This window comes from Colobus angolensis, unplaced genomic scaffold, assembly GCF_000951035.1.
Source record: "Colobus angolensis palliatus isolate OR3802 unplaced genomic scaffold, Cang.pa_1.0 Scaffold6, whole genome shotgun sequence".
Classification (NCBI taxonomy): Eukaryota; Metazoa; Chordata; class Mammalia; order Primates; family Cercopithecidae; genus Colobus; species Colobus angolensis.
Genome location: NW_012119598.1, coordinates 14107724 through 14121745, shown reverse-complemented (window position 1 = coordinate 14121745; position 14022 = coordinate 14107724).

Genomic DNA, 14022 nt, shown 5'->3' with positions numbered 1-14022 from the left:
GAGACTGGCACTCAGCGCCCAGATGCCAAGAAGGAAGCCATGACAGTGGTATGTTTGTACTCCTGCTCCGTGCCCTAGAATATTCCAATGGGCACTCAGCCGCTGCTCAGGAGAGAGACTCCCATGCTTAGTGTACCCCCCACTGCCACCCACCATGTTCACAGACATCCTCATCCTTTCACTGCCACTTAGCTAACCACCCTTCCTCCTGACTCCTCTTCATTTTCCTTTTTTTTTTCTGAGGCAGAGTCTCACTCTGTCACCCAGGCAGGAGTGCAGTGGTGCAATCTCGACTCACTGCAACCTCCGCCTCCCAGGTTCAAGTGATTCTCCTGCCTCAGCCTTATGAGTAGCTGGGATTACAGGTGCCCGCCATCATGCCGGGCTAATTTTGTGTTTTTAGTAGAGATGGGGTTTCACCATGTTGGCCAGGTTGGTCTCGAACTCCTGACCTCAAGTGATCTGCCCACCTCGGCCTCCCAAAGTGCTGGGATTACACACATGAGCCAGTGCGCCCAGTTCCTCTTTGTTTTTCTTTTTGGCCCTGCAAAGACTACAATAATCAGCCTGTGATTATCTTCACGGAGCTCATCCATCCAACCCTACTAACATGAAGACTCCTATGAAAAACAAGCCCAGTGTTCCAGGAAGGAGAAGTTGAATAGGTCAAGTGTTTCCTGAGTCAGTTGCTTAAATTAAACAACAACAACAACAAAAATTTTGCATCTTCACTTTCTTCCCTGAAAACAAAATAGTTTGCTATTCCCCTCCCTCCTATACCCCCACATGAGGAAGTAATGGGATTAGAAGACTGAGAGAAGATGGTAAGTTGTTTCAAACTGATAGAGTGTCCTTAATACTATGTTAAAAGTCAAGTAAAACTGTAATTTTTAGGAATCTCTTCACAGCGAGAGAAGAAAAAAAAAATGACACAAGGACCCCAGGAATTTGGCTAAAGGACACAGCCAAGCCTTCCCATGGTCCAGGTCACCATGGAGAGGCAGGGATGGGTTCCACATGCTGGTGTCCCAACTTCAATTCTTCTGCCCACTCTGGACTCCATTTCTGTAATCAGGGAACACCCATCCCTTCTCTGGAGGACAGGTGCAGGAAAGGGCTTCGACAGGCACTGGGCTGTACAAGTTCTAGTCCTTTTCCCAGCCTGAATTTGGGAGACTCAAGTGCAGTTGGCCAAGAATGACAGTCATGCTTTTTATCCACAGGGGATTAGGTGTGTTCTGATCAAGAAGAGAGGCTTTTATTCTCTTTTCCAGATCCTTCCCTTGCTACTGGCAAGATTTATGCATATTCTGGATCCCAGGTCTGTCGTCCCCTCACGCCATGTGGAAGTTTCCCAGGACTATAGAGAAATGTTCAGATATGCAGATGCCACACACTAATTCTCAGAGTTTCTACAGCCATTATGACTAAAGAGATTTTTGTATAGTGTTTAATTTTTTGGTTGGGTCTTTGTTTCACTTTTTTTTCTAATTGAGGGGGAATTTTAAATTGTAACCATTGTCACATCCTGAGCAGACACAGTACCTTCAAGACAACTTCTCCATCCTTTTGGTTTTATAATATGTGCATCCTAAGGCACCCTTTTCACAGTTACTTAGGTGTCAACCTCACTGTACAATTCTGCAAAGAGTAGAACCTGCATCACAGTGAAATAAACTGGTCCAGCTGGTATGATTCGATGGTTCTGGCACTTCCCAAGCACAATATTCCTCTCTTTCATTCTGTCATTCATACCTGAAACTCCACCCTACTGATTAATGACATATCCAGCCTAAAGTACAAATATCCCAGGAGAAAGCAGCTTATTAATGTTGCCTGAGTGAGTGATACTTTATTTATCAGACTCTTCAATGTGGCATCCACGTGAGAGCTGGTTTACAAAGCGGGGAAAAGTGGGCAAGAGCATGGTTCATGCAGAGACAGCCTGAGATAGGGCCCTATTCGGCCAGGGAAGTGTGACCATCCCCTCATATAATCCTCACCACCATTGCAGCTATTGTTTAATGCCCCCCCCCAGCCCCCACTTTTGTTTTTTTTGTTTGTTGTTTTTTCAAATTCAAAGCTCAGAAAGGTTAACTAACTTACTAAGAGTAGCACAGGCGGCAAATGATAGAGGTGTCTAAATCCACATCTCAACAGGAAGCCAGATTCCACCACGAAATGCCAGTGAATTCTGACACAATCCTACCTTTTTCTTATAACGTCACTCATCTAATTAATGTCGAGAGTTTCCCGCTGTCCTGGTGATGAGGCAAAGGGCCAAGAAACGTGGAGCTCCATGCAGTACCTGAGCGACTACAACCAAGGAGCAATTACTCCAGTGATCCAAAGAAAAGAAGCCTCTTTGGGATCTCCAACATGTAAACTGCAGTTTTGTATTGTTTGTTTAAAATAATTAATCAGGTCAGTTTGGCTTCCTATTGAACTTACTTGAGGTCTGTAACGGTGCTAATGAAAGGAAATAAATGAATGTTTGAGGATGAAGAGTACATGCTAGCATGTGGATTTCCAGAAATGTTCTAAGTCCTAAATTAGTTTTCCTTGATGGATATCTGCCAACTATCTGTTTGAAACTAGACTTTAATTCTTTATATTGTGTTGAAATTCTGATTCCATCCTATGAAGAAAGAGTTTTTCCCATGATCATTCATGCTTTGCACTTACAGGGGCAGGTGTCTGTATAGGTTAGAACCTGGTATGATCCCTGGAAGAGAATAAATAAGAGCCTAATACATGTTTGTGGGGAGAGGAAGACAGGTTGAAGGTGTATTAGGAAAAAAAATGTCTGTTGGTTTCGGAAATAATTTTGGGGCCCTTCTGGGAACTACACCCCAGAGGAATCCAATCCAGAATAATGAGAAGATGCAGAGGAGGAAATGAGTTGAAAGTTTTTCAGGAGACCAGAGTTGTTTCCTCTGATTTAAACTCAGGATAATTGAGTCAATTATAAGAACCGAGGAATGGCCGGGCGCGGTGGCTCACGCCTGTAATCCCAACACTTTGGGAGGCCGAGGCAGGCAGATCACAAGGTCAAGAGATCGACACCATTCTGGCCAACATGGTGAAACCCAGTCTCTACTGAAAATACAAAAAATTAGCTGGGCATGGTGACACATCTGTAGTCCCAGCTACTAGGGAGGCTGAGGCAGGAGAATCGCTTGAACCCTGGAGGTGGAGATTGCAGTGAGCTGAAATCGTGCCACTGCACTCCAGCCGGTGGACAGAATGAGACTCCGTCTCATACAAACAAACAAACAAACAAACAAAGAACCAAGGAATTAGATTGTGTTGCAGGCATTTTGAAGGTGGCATGGCGGCAAGGTAACTTCAGCATGAGTAGAACAATGAAGAAAGCATACATTTCTCAATGAAGAAGGGAGACGAGGATGAGATCAAGAATGAACGTAACAGTACCGGAAGGCCAAAGGTGCCCAGGATTGTGGGAGCAGGGCATCTCATGAAGTCTGTTTTTCTTAATTGGCCAAGAGCTGGGCTCTCTGCCCTCTGCAGCTGCACTTTCCTATGAATGTAAGATTGGCATCTTTACATCTGCTCACATCTCTGTTCTAGGGGTTTCATGGCATTCAAAGAAGTGGTCCTGCAGGCATATTTTTATGGAAATCGATATTCTTTTGGATATAAGTTTGGTTGCATAAAACAGAGTCTCAAAGTAATAGAAGCTTAATCAAGATACAGGTCCCCTTCTCCCTCATGCAGCAGGGGAAGCTCGAATGGCGGCTGTTCTGACGAGCTGCCCGGGGCTGGACTTATCTATCTGGTTGTCCCATTTTTCCTATGGAGTTGTCTTTGTCTGGATGGTTCTGAATGGCTCACCCCTGTGATTGTATTCCAGCCGTCAGGAAAAAGGGGAAGGGAGGGTCCCTTCCCTTGAAGAGTATGACCCCAAAGTTTCATGTAAAACATCCCTTTCCCATCCTTTGACCAAGACAGTCTCATGGTCACAGAAACCTGCACGGGAGGCCGAGAAAAGAGGTTGACTTGGCTCACGGTTCTGCAGGCTGTACAGGAAGCATAGGGGCATCTGCTTCTGGGGAGACCTCAGGAAGCCTTTACCCATGGAGGAAGGCAAAGTGGGAGCAAGGCACTTCACAAGCCCGGGGTAGGAGGAAGAGAGGTAGGGGGGAAGTGCTACATGCTTTTAAACAGCCAGATCTCACGATAACTCACTCACTATCATGAAAACAGCATCGAGGGGATGGATGGTGTAATCCATTCATGAGAAACTGCCCCCATGATCCAGTCACCTCCCACCAGGCCCCACCCCCAACACTGGGGGTTACAATTCGATACGAGATTTGGGTGGGGACACAGATCCAAACCATGTCACCCTATTATACCCACAAAAGGTTTCCCTACTCTGGGCCACTTTGACCTAAACTTCCACGTTCTCAGTTGCTACCATACTTGACTTTCCATTTAGATGGCTCCCTAAAGACCCAACTTCAGCTATCCTAGTATAGAAATGGATATATCCCCCTTAAAATTTTTTTTCTAAACTCAAATAAGACATTTTTGAAAAAGGAAACTAGGCCGGGTGCAGTGGCTCATGCCTGTAATCCCAGCACTTTGGGAGACCAAGGCGGGTGGGTCACTTGAGGTCAGGAGTTCGAGACCAGCCTGGCCAACGTGGTGAAACCCCATCTCCACTAAAAATACAAAAATTAACCGGGTATTGTGGCACACGCCTGTAATCCCAGCTACTCAGGAGGCTGAGGCAGGAGAATTGCTTGAACCCGGGAAGCAGAGGTTGCAGTGAGCCAACATTGTGCCACTGCACTCCAGCCTGAGCAATAAGGCAAGACTCCATCTCAAAAACAAAAAACAGAAAACACACAAAAAAACAAAGAAAAAGGAAACTAAAACTAAGGGAAAAGTAACATTAAAAATACTAACTGGTATGATCTAGTGCTCATTATTTATATAGTTTCAGCTACTGTTCTACGTGTTTTAGATACTTAACTCATTTAATCCTCACAACAGCCTGTGGTGCATATGTAATAATTATCAAGATCATTCTTTTTATAAGCGAAATAGAAAGAAATCAAGTTTTTGTTTTGTTTTGTTTTTATCCTTTGTCATGGAGCATGTGAAAGCAGAGTCATGATTCAATCCCAGTGATCTGCTCTGGAGGTTGTACTCATTCTCCAGGTCTCCATTCCCTAGGTCTCATTCTCTCCCTGTTCACCAAAGCATGAAGACGGGCACTCACGGGGCATGCTCTGCTTGGCTAAGCTGCCTTGTCAGTAGCTGTAGTTGGCTTGGAGGGCATGGCTTCCTGGCAATTCTGCTCCCTTCCCAAGTCACACTTCCTTTTGTCTAGGCTGTCTCCACTTTTGGATAAGCCTAACTTTTTCTTTGGTTGTTTCAATCTGGCCCTTGGGCAGACCTCGAAGGCCCTGTGTATTATCCCTTCACTTGCACTCCTGATTCTAGGCCAACCATCCTCTACTCAAAAATGAGGCTCCAGCATTTCTCCCCCTTCTTGCCATATCAGCAATTATTCCTTCGCTACCAGACCGTTTTCATAATCTCAGAAACGTGCAGCTTCTTTCTCTTGGCACCACCTCCTTATGCCCCCACACCCAGCTACCACCATTTATTTGCTTTTCTTTGCAACAAAGCTTCTCAAAAGAATTTCTGAAGGTCTCTGTCTCAATTCTTCCCCTTCTATTCTCTCTTAAAAATACCTCCGTCAGTCTTCTTCCTCACTGACCTTGTCAAGGTCACAATGATGTCCCATGGTCATCTCTCAGAACTTTTACTTGATGTATCAGCAGACTTTGACATGGTGGTTCACTCCCTCCCTGATACACTTTTTAAACTTGGTTGCCAGAAAAATCTCTTGATTTTTCTCCTGCCTTACTGTTGCTCCTTCCCTGTCATTTATGCCAATTCCTCTTTTTCTCCCTGGTCTTTTAATGTTGGGGTCTATTTTTTCTCCTCCTCCATCTGTCCACTCCATTAGTGATCTCATGGTTCCATGTGCCTTTATTTGCTGACAGTTCCCAAGGATATACATTCTGCCTGAAGCTCTCTGCTGAACCCCAGATATCAGCCAGGGTCCACTTAGGAGGCAAAAGCCACAGAGTAGTTTGCACAGGAACAGTTTAGTATAATCAGGGACTGGAGTAATGGATGATGGGCTAGCAATTGGTAAAGAAAATGCCAAAGGATACATAAATAGCAGATAAAGGGAGCTTCTACCATCCATAAGGCTGAGATAGAGTGTTCAAGAAAAGAACAAATCTGGAAGAGGAGGACCTCCACTCATACTCCAGGGCTGAAATCCAGACCTTACTGGAAGGGGTGCAGCTGTGGCTCATGGGAAGGTGGAAAAGTTTGCTGAGCTGCTACACTGATAGTACTGAGAATCGGCCCTCTCTGTTGCTGGGGGAGCTGCCTGCTGGCTGGTGCTGCATCTTGGAACTTACTGTAAAGTCTGCTGATTGGTGCTGTGCTTCGGAACTTGCTGCAAAGGTATGGAGGGAAGCCATCCATAAGAGGTGTCTTATGCTGCCAGCTGCCAGGTACCAGCTGCAGCTCACTGCAGGACTGGGGGGCTGCACAATCTATGCACACGGCAGGGGCCTGCACGAAGCATTCACCAGGATTGGGAAGATAAGCCTTTCCTCCTGCAGCATCCCTCCAGTGCACTCTGCTGAGAAACTTTCACATCATGCCAGAGGACAAAGTCAAGCTATTACATGGCCCAGCTCCATTTTCACAGAGCAGATAATGAAAGGTGGATCTGGAGCTGAGAGGTAGTTAATTGATAACTGGTGTACTCCAGAGTTGGGACCAGACATCTACTTGACCCTTCTACTGGATATCATATAATCTCAGAAGCACCAAGTCCAAGCCTGTTCTACGTACACCTTTTGCCATTCTTCTGGCTGCTTAGGTTCGATAAAAGAGGTCACAGTTGACTCCCATCTTCTCTCACATCCCACCTGTAACTTGTGGGGAACGCCTATTCGCTCTACCTTAAACATATATCTATAATCCCACAACTTGTCACTCCACCCGCTGCTGTCCCCCGGTCCTGGTCATCGTCATCATCCCTTGCTTGAATTGCAGGAATAGCTCTCTGTATCTGTTTCTTTCCATATGCCCTGGCATCTATTTTCAACATAGCAACAAATGCAGTTCTTTGAAAATATGAGTCATATTATATCAATTCTCTGCTCAAAACTCCACATTTCACTTAAAGAAAAGGCCAAAGTGCTCCCAGTGACCAAAGTGATCTAACTTCTGTCTCTCACCCTGTCACCTTTCTGCCACTACACATCTACTCTCTCCTTCTGTGGCTCCAGTTCAATACTGGTCCCCTTGTCATTCCTGAAATAAATAGACATGCAACCTCACCGCCAAATACCGAATCAGCATTTCCCTGATCAACTCTTTTCTTTCTGAAAAATAAATGTCCTTATTTATTACATCCATTGTTTGTTGCCTGTTTGCCCCACTAGACTATATATCCCTATCCTCCACAGGGCAGGGATGTTTTTTATGTATGCATTTGGACATACCCAAGCACTTAGAAAAGCCCCTGGAACATAGCGGGAGCTCAAGAAACATGAAGTGAATATTGAAGATCTAGCTGTGCATCCTCAACAGAGGATGGTGTCCCATGGCCACACCTCCTGCCAGCTTCCTACGTGCCTGAAGAAAGTTACTTTCTCTTCCTATTAAAAGCTTGTGTTTCTACCGAAGCCTCTTCTCAAGTACCTGCTTCTGATCTGGGAGCACCTTTGTTCCATCCCTCTGTCAGTGGCTCCAAGCTCTCTCTGCAGACCCATTCAGGTGTTCACATGCTAGCTACTTCTTCCTTTCAACCTTCTCATCCCAGCCCCTCTTATGCACAGTGAGAGAAGAGGCCTTCCCACCCCCAACAGCCCCTCAGGTCATCAAACCATCGGATGTGGATTAGCAATCAAAGTAATCATAGGTGCTTTATGGCTTTATTTATTTTAATCCTCATGATAACCTTGTGAGGCAAATAGTGCCGATATGCCCATTCTACGGAGGAGACAAATGAGGCATTGAGAAGTTGAGTATTTTGCTTAACTAGGACATTGAGGAGCTGGAATATGTCTGTGCCCTGTTGCCAAAATGCAGTTTTATGTCATGAAAATGACAATGACTAATTTGGAGGGAGCTAAATCTGACTTGAACTTGAATTAAACATTGGTTTTGAGCTGAAATGTGAAGGGATGGAAGTCAAAATGTGATTTTCCAAAGTAAACAGTCCTTAATCAGTCTTAATAGGCTCCAATGGGAGCCAAATCAGAACAGCCTGACATCATCCCGGGCTTCGTGTCCATACCCCCAAGACTGGCTGGCGTGCAGGGTCTCAGGTTCCTATTTTTATGCCACTTGTGCCACCTCCTGGCATTATCTGAGCAACTGCTTCCCATTGCTCTGAAATACTCATGTACGCATTAGCAAGTTAATTCTTTCTCATTTTCTACTACCTCTCACATCTGAATGCATTCTTCTCTAACCCTTATGTAACCACCTACTGTGTACATTAAAGCGTTGGATCTCTGCATGGTTTTCTGGATTCAGTCATGTCTCTTTCAGTAGATTACAAGCTCCTTGAGGGTAGGGGCATGAGTTCCCAGTGCTTGGCATGTAGGGACTCAAATGTTTGCTGAAGAAGGAATGCCTGGAGCCCCCTCCGGTCCCCTCTATCCCTCTTATCAAATCAAGCTCTCTGGAGAGGATCTGGTAAACTATACCAAATGATCCATTTGGTTAAATGTATTAATCCTTCCAGGATTCTTTGACTTTTTAATAGTAAGAGAGCCTTAAGCCAAGGAAATGGTATTAAATACAGAGGAGGGGCAGGGAAGAAAGATTTGGGGGCAACTGGGGAAGACTGCCTGGCAAATCATATTATATAGTCGGACATCTCCTTTATCTTTGCGCACTGCTAAGCAAGTACTCTTGAGTCTAAACCGAGCCAGTCATCTTTCAGTTTACATCTTCAGAGAAAGAAAGTGCCTGCAAGTGAAAAAACAATGCGCTTCCCCAGACTCCTTTACTCTAACAAACTCTCCCTCCCATTTTAAAATTTTACATTTGACGTGATAAGTTCCTTTATTGTTTTGATTTTTGTTTTTCCCTAAGACATGCTACTTCTCCTAAAAGAACTTTTTTTCTTTCTTATTCCTAAATGGCGACTTTTTTTTTTTTTTTTTTGAGACAGGGTCTCACTCTGTTGCCCAAGTTGGAGTGCAGTGGCACAATCACAGCTCATTGCAGCCTTGGCCTCCTGGGCTCAAGCAATCCTCCCATCTCAGCCTCCTGAGTAGCTGGGACCACAGGTGTGTGCCACCATGCCCAGCCAATTTTTTTGTATTTTTTGTAGAGACTGGGTTTCGCTATGTGCCCAGGCTTGTCTTGAACTCCCGAGCTCAAGTAATCTGCCTGCCTTGGCTTCCCAAAATGCTGGGATTGCATGTGTGCGCCACCTCACCCCACCCTTAGTGATGACTTCTGACTTGCAGCTTGTTGAAAATCAAGTATCGATTGGTATAAGTGAATGGAATCAATGAATGTGGAAGCCTAGCCTAGTACATGGACTTCAGGATAATTTGCCGTATCAAATGTATATGCAAAAGGTGCAGCAGTCATATCTAAGAGCAGGATTTTGTTTTGGTTTTCTTTTTAGAAAAAGTATTCCTTATTCCATTTGCTTCTTTTTAATTTTGTGTACTCATCGCAGTGACGTGGCCCAAGTCCTCCTGCGAGAGTTGTCAAGACTGTCCCTCGAGTTCCTCTTCTCCCATTCCTCCCTCTCTGCCACTTTCTCCCTCTTTATTGTATTTTAATCTCGACAATCAGTGAAGCTGTTGGAGGATTTAGAGGAGCAACTCCTCCCTGTCTTAATAATTGTGCTGGGTTTCATCTCCCCTGTGAAAGGAGCTAGCTAAAATCCTCTAGACTTTTACATGTGTGTTATAAACTCAACTGCAGTGCTTCTCAAGCAATCCTGTGGGCAAGCAACTAGCCTCAAATTACTAGAAAAACCAAATGAAAAAGACATGTAAAACACAAGCCCACAATTTTTATTATGAGATTCAACAGACATAAAATGAATCTGTCACATTGCTGTCAATTTCTGTGCTTACCTCACAGGCCCTGACCAACAGCTCATGGACAGCACCAGAGAGGGGAACACACTTAAAACAGCACTGCTCCAGCAAAGTATGTTGTTAATGCCTTACAGTGTTTTGGTTTAAAAGAAGAGATGAAGACTGGGCACAGAGGCTCATGCCTGTAATCCCAGCACTTTGGGAGGCGAGGTGGGTGGATCACCTGAGGTCAGGAGTTCAAGACTAGCCTGGCCAACATGGTGAAACTCCATCTCTACTAAAAATACAAAAATTAGCTGGGCATGGTGGCGGGTGCCTGTAATCGCAGCTACTCGGGAGGCTGAGGCAGGAGAATTGCTTGAACCCGGGAAGCAGAGGTTGCAGTGAGCCAACATTGTGCCACTGCACTCCAGCCTGAGCAATAAGGCAAGACTCCATCTCAAAAACAAAAACCAGAAAACACACAAAAAAACAAAGAAAAAGGAAACTAAAACTAAGGGAAAAGTAACATTAAAAATACTAACTGGTATGATCTAGTGCTCATTATTTATATAGTTTCAGCTACTGTTCTACGTGTTTTAGATACTTAACTCATTTAATCCTCACAACAGCCTGTGGTGCATATGTAATAATTATCAAGATCATTCTTTTTATAAGCGAAATAGAAAGAAATCAAGTTTTTGTTTTGTTTTGTTTTTATCCTTTGTCATGGAGCATGTGAAAGCAGAGTCATGATTCAATCCCAGTGATCTGCTCTGGAGGTTGTACTCATTCTCCAGGTCTCCATTCCCTAGGTCTCATTCTCTCCCTGTTCACCAAAGCATGAAGACGGGCACTCACGGGGCATGCTCTGCTTGGCTAAGCTGCCTTGTCAGTAGCTGTAGTTGGCTTGGAGGGCATGGCTTCCTGGCAATTCTGCTCCCTTCCCAAGTCACACTTCCTTTTGTCTAGGCTGTCTCCACTTTTGGATAAGCCTAACTTTTTCTTTGGTTGTTTCAATCTGGCCCTTGGGCAGACCTCGAAGGCCCTGTGTATTATCCCTTCACTTGCACTCCTGATTCTAGGCCAACCATCCTCTACTCAAAAATGAGGCTCCAGCATTTCTCCCCCTTCTTGCCATATCAGCAATTATTCCTTCGCTACCAGACCGTTTTCATAATCTCAGAAACGTGCAGCTTCTTTCTCTTGGCACCACCTCCTTATGCCCCCACACCCAGCTACCACCATTTATTTGCTTTTCTTTGCAACAAAGCTTCTCAAAAGAATTTCTGAAGGTCTCTGTCTCAATTCTTCCCCTTCTATTCTCTCTTAAAAATACCTCCGTCAGTCTTCTTCCTCACTGACCTTGTCAAGGTCACAATGATGTCCCATGGTCATCTCTCAGAACTTTTACTTGATGTATCAGCAGACTTTGACATGGTGGTTCACTCCCTCCCTGATACACTTTTTAAACTTGGTTGCCAGAAAAATCTCTTGATTTTTCTCCTGCCTTACTGTTGCTCCTTCCCTGTCATTTATGCCAATTCCTCTTTTTCTCCCTGGTCTTTTAATGTTGGGGTCTATTTTTTCTCCTCCTCCATCTGTCCACTCCATTAGTGATCTCATGGTTCCATGTGCCTTTATTTGCTGACAGTTCCCAAGGATATACATTCTGCCTGAAGCTCTCTGCTGAACCCCAGATATCAGCCAGGGTCCACTTAGGAGGCAAAAGCCACAGAGTAGTTTGCACAGGAACAGTTTAGTATAATCAGGGACTGGAGTAATGGATGATGGGCTAGCAATTGGTAAAGAAAATGCCAAAGGATACATAAATAGCAGATAAAGGGAGCTTCTACCATCCATAAGGCTGAGATAGAGTGTTCAAGAAAAGAACAAATCTGGAAGAGGAGGACCTCCACTCATACTCCAGGGCTGAAATCCAGACCTTACTGGAAGGGGTGCAGCTGTGGCTCATGGGAAGGTGGAAAAGTTTGCTGAGCTGCTACACTGATAGTACTGAGAATCGGCCCTCTGTGTTGCTGGGGGAGCTGCCTGCTGGCTGGTGCTGCATCTTGGAACTTACTGTAAAGTCTGCTGATTGGTGCTGTGCTTCGGAACTTGCTGCAAAGGTATGGAGGGAAGCCATCCATAAGAGGTGTCTTATGCTGCCAGCTGCCAGGTACCAGCTGCAGCTCACTGCAGGACTGGGGGGCTGCACAATCTATGCACACGGCAGGGGCCTGCACGAAGCATTCACCAGGATTGGGAAGATAAGCCTTTCCTCCTGCAGCATCCCTCCAGTGCACTCTGCTGAGAAACTTTCACATCATGCCAGAGGACAAAGTCAAGCTATTACATGGCCCAGCTCCATTTTCACAGAGCAGATAATGAAAGGTGGATCTGGAGCTGAGAGGTAGTTAATTGATAACTGGTGTACTCCAGAGTTGGGACCAGACATCTACTTGACCCTTCTACTGGATATCATATAATCTCAGAAGCACCAAGTCCAAGCCTGTTCTACGTACACCTTTTGCCATTCTTCTGGCTGCTTAGGTTCGATAAAAGAGGTCACAGTTGACTCCCATCTTCTCTCACATCCCACCTGTAACTTGTGGGGAACGCCTATTCGCTCTACCTTAAACATATATCTATAATCCCACAACTTGTCACTCCACCCGCTGCTGTCCCCCGGTCCTGGTCATCGTCATCATCCCTTGCTTGAATTGCAGGAATAGCTCTCTGTATCTGTTTCTTTCCATATGCCCTGGCATCTATTTTCAACATAGCAACAAATGCAGTTCTTTGAAAATATGAGTCATATTATATCAATTCTCTGCTCAAAACTCCACATTTCACTTAAAGAAAAGGCCAAAGTGCTCCCAGTGACCAAAGTGATCTAACTTCTGTCTCTCACCCTGTCACCTTTCTGCCACTACACATCTACTCTCTCCTTCTGTGGCTCCAGTTCAATACTGGTCCCCTTGTCATTCCTGAAATAAATAGACATGCAACCTCACCGCCAAATACCGAATCAGCATTTCCCTGATCAACTCTTTTCTTTCTGAAAAATAAATGTCCTTATTTATTACATCCATTGTTTGTTGCCTGTTTGCCCCACTAGACTATATATCCCTATCCTCCACAGGGCAGGGATGTTTTTTATGTATGCATTTGGACATACCCAAACACTTAGAAAAGCCCCTGGAACATAGCGGGAGCTCAAGAAACATGAAGTGAATATTGAAGATCTAGCTGTGCATCCTCAACAGAGGATGGTGTCCCATGGCCACACCTCCTGCCAGCTTCCTACGTGCCTGAAGAAAGTTACTTTCTCTTCCTATTAAAAGCTTGTGTTTCTACCGAAGCCTCTTCTCAAGTACCTGCTTCTGATCTGGGAGCACCTTTGTTCCATCCCTCTGTCAGTGGCTCCAAGCTCTCTCTGCAGACCCATTCAGGTGTTCACATGCTAGCTACTTCTTCCTTTCAACCTTCTCATCCCAGCCCCTCTTATGCACAGTGAGAGAAGAGGCCTTCCCACCCCCAACAGCCCCTCAGGTCATCAAACCATCGGATGTGGATTAGCAATCAAAGTAATCATAGGTGCTTTATGGCTTTATTTATTTTAATCCTCATGATAACCTTGTGAGGCAAATAGTGCCGATATGCCCATTCTACGGAGGAGACAAATGAGGCATTGAGAAGTTGAGTATTTTGCTTAACTAGGACATTGAGGAGCTGGAATATGTCTGTGCCCTGTTGCCAAAATGCAGTTTTATGTCATGAAAATGACAATGACTAATTTGGAGGGAGCTAAATCTGACTTGAACTTGAATTAAACATTGGTTTTGAGCTGAAATGTGAAGGGATGGAAGTCAAAATGTGATTTTCCAAAGTAAACAGT